Raw genomic sequence first — 3,879 nt, forward strand, 5'->3', positions numbered from 1 at the left:
CTTTACTTTTTACTCTTTACTCTTTACTCTTTACTCTTTACTCTTTACTCTTTACTCTTTACTCTTTACTCTTTACTCTTTACTCTTTACTCTTTACCCTTTACTCTTTACTCTTTACTCTATACTCTATACTCTTTACTCTTTACTCTTTACTCTTTACTCTTTACTCTTTACTCTTTACTCTTTACTCTTTACTCTTTACTCTTTACTCTTTACTCTTTACTCTTTACTCTTTACTCTTTACTCTTTACTCTTTACTCTTTACTCTTTACTCTTCACTCTTTACTCTTTACTCTTTACTCCTTACTCTTTACTCTTTACTCTTTACTCTTTACTCTTTACTCTTTACTCTTTACTCTTTACTCTTTACTCTTTACTCTTTACTCTTTACTCTTTACTCTTTACTCTTTACTCTTTACCCTTTACTCTTTACTCTTTACTCTTTACTCTTTACTCTTTACGCTTCACTCTTTACTCTTTACTCTTTACTCTTCACTCTTTACTCTTTACTCTTTACTCTTTACTCTTTACTCTTTACTCTTTACTCTTCACTCTTTACTCTTTACTCTTTACTCCTTACTCTTTACTCTTTACTCTTTACTCTTTACTCTTTACTCTTTACTCTTTACTCTTTACTCTTTACTCTTTACTCTTTACTCTTTACTCTTTACTCTTTACTCTTTACTCTTTACCCTTTACTCTTTACTCTTTACTCTTTACTCTTTACTCTTTACGCTTCACTCTTTACTCTTTACTCTTTACTCTTTACTCTTTACTCTTTACTCTTTACTCTTTACTCTTTACTCTTTACTCTTTACTCTTTACTCTTTACTCTTTACTCTTTACTCTTTACTCTTTACTCTTTACTCTTTACTCTTTACTCTTTACTCTTTACTCTTTACTCTTTACTCTTTACTCTTTACTCTTTACTCTTTACTCTTTACTCTTTACTCTTTACTCTTTACTCTTTACTCTTTACTCTTTACTCTTCACTCTTTACTCTTTACTCTTTACTCTTTACTCTTTACTTTTTACTCTTTACTCTTTACTCTTTACTCTTTACTCTTTACTCTTTACTCTTTACTCTTTACTCTTTACTCTTTACTCTTTACTCTTTACTCTTTACTCTTTACTCTTTACTCTTTACTCTTTACTCTTTACTCTTTACTCTTTATTTTTTACTCTTTACTCTTTACTCTTTACTCTTCACTCTTTACTCTTTACTCTTTACTCTTTACTCTTTACTCTTTACTCTTTACTCTTTACTCTTTACTCTTTACTCTTTACTCTTTACTCTTTACTCTTTACTCTTTACTCTTTACTCTTTACTCTTCACTCTTTACTCTTTACTCTTTACTCTTTACTCTTTACTCTTTACTCTTTACTCTTTACTCTTTACTCTTTACTCTTTACTCTTTACTCTTTACTCTTTACTCTTTACTCTTTACTCTTTACTCTTTACTCTTTACTCTTTATTTTTTACTCTTTACTCTTTACTCTTTACTCTTCACTCTTTACTCTTTACTCTTTACTCTTTACTCTTTACTCTTTACTCTTTACTCTTTACTCTTTACTCTTTACTCTTTACTCTTTACTCTTTACTCTTTACTCTTTACTCTTCACTCTTTACTCTTTACTCTTTACTCTTTACTCTTTACTCTTTACTCTTTACTCTTTACTCTTTACTCTTTACTCTTTACTCTTTACTCTTTACTCTTTACTCTTTACTCTTTACTCTTTACTCTTTACTCTTTACTCTTTACTCTTTACTCTTTACTCTTCACTCTTTATCCTTTACTCTTTACTCTATACTCTATACTCTTTACTTTTTACTCTTTACTCTTTACTCTTTACTCTTTACTCTTTACTCTTTACTCTTTACTCTTTACTCTTTACTCTTTACTCTTTACTCTTTACCCTTTACTCTTTACTCTTTACTCTATACTCTATACTCTTTACTCTTTACTCTTTACTCTTTACTCTTTACTCTTTACTCTTTACTCTTTACTCTTTACTCTTTACTCTTTACGCTTTACTTTTTACGCTTTACTGGTTATTGTAAAATCATACAAATACACGGCAGCTTGAAAGGTAAAGAAAGTCAATCGATCAAAAACTGGTTACTTAATGGATCTCTGTAGCTCTACAGCTGCACTGCAAATAAATTGGAGTTACGGACAATTGAAAACTATCTAAATTTTTTTATAATTCGTTACGGATCCGCTGTATTCCATAGAGAAAGCTACCTTATGAAGCGTTTTGCCTCCTGAAGTCGATATTGATGGATGCTGTGACAGCTGATTTATGCATCTAATAACTATGCCAAGACACGTCAACGGGGCGGCGCAAAAGTCGCACCTAATAAAATGATCAGCACGGCAGCGTGTTTAATTATCGCCTCTTGAGAGGTTCGAGTGTTATATGACCTAACGGTTATTTAAGAGTATGCTAATTAATTGTCTTCCAATTTGCGATATTCTCCATAACAACGATTGACATACCATTTAGTTTTATTTCGCCATTGGCAAATATAACATTGTTGGGTTGAAGCAAGGATATTACCCTGGCATCAGTTTACAGTTTATCGCACTCGTGAAAATAAAAATGGTAGATAAAACGCTCAATTATACATGTTTGTTATTTGAAAAGTATTTCATGTTCTCACATCATGGTTTGTATATTGCAAATGCAAATGAGAAATAGATCATCCACGTATCTACGATAAGCTGATCCGCACCACGTCCCCCCTCCCCTGTTAGCACATTCGAGAAAGCTTAGCTCGGTTAAAGTACAAAAAACTTGCACAAGCGCTGCTACTCTCCCACAGATAAATTATTTAATAAATGAACTTTTGAACGCATTCGCCGCGTCGCGTACGTATTACGTAGATTCACATGTGGCCGCCCCGTGCAAAGTCTGCGAAAGTGAGAGGATGTGTGGTATTTATTCTGCATCTTCTCATGCACCATATTCGATGCGAACTTGGTTCAACGTTCAACAGCTCTCGTACAAATAATGACTAATGTTAGCATCCAAGACGGTCTTTGAAAGGTAAACGAATTTCCACAGTTTGCTTTTTAAATGGTAATCTAACGGATTAACGAAAACTAGTTACCGAGTTGGACGGTTGCATAAACTGACCAAAAATGTTATACGGATAGATGGATTTATAAGCGGAAAAATAATACGACTTAAATTATTACTTTCAATTTATCTTTATAGTACTTCTAGTTCGCAGCTCGCAATTGCAAACATCATAATTTACGCACTAGCGTGTTAATGCTAGAGGAACATCAATTTGCCGGTAAACTGTTTGGAGACTCGAGATGATGGACAAAAAACCGCTTGCGAAAACAAAACACATAAATCAAGTGCATCCACATCCATTCTTGCAGCGCAAACCGCTTTCTGCAGACTGCTTCTTTCTCTGCAGAGGCCATCATATAATTATCTGGGTTCGTGCTTCACCTCGATACCAGATCACCTCCGAGGCGACCCAGAGATGCAATCCAATTGATCGTGGTCGAGCCTCTTTTGTTTTCAAGGTCAGCCATAATATGCTCGATGGATCGAGATGATCTTGGAACTGGCCGCTGACGGCCCTGCTTCGTATACGCCACTGTGGAAATGGATATCAGAATATGCACACGTATGATGCAATCGCCGTTGTGTCGATGCATCCAAGTCGAAAGAAAAGGTATTGACACCATTAGTGGACCTTTCCTGCGTTGTAAATCTTATTTCAATACTTCACATTTAATACAAGGCAAATGATGAACTTAGGTGCAATTATATTTTGTTATTTGCAAAGCCTTGACGTTGCAATTATAAAACATAAACTCCCGTGGCACTTTGAAGTATTATCATGATAAACTTCAA

Source organism: Wyeomyia smithii, chromosome 3 (assembly GCF_029784165.1).
Source record: "Wyeomyia smithii strain HCP4-BCI-WySm-NY-G18 chromosome 3, ASM2978416v1, whole genome shotgun sequence".
Lineage (NCBI taxonomy): Eukaryota > Metazoa > Arthropoda > Insecta > Diptera > Culicidae > Wyeomyia > Wyeomyia smithii.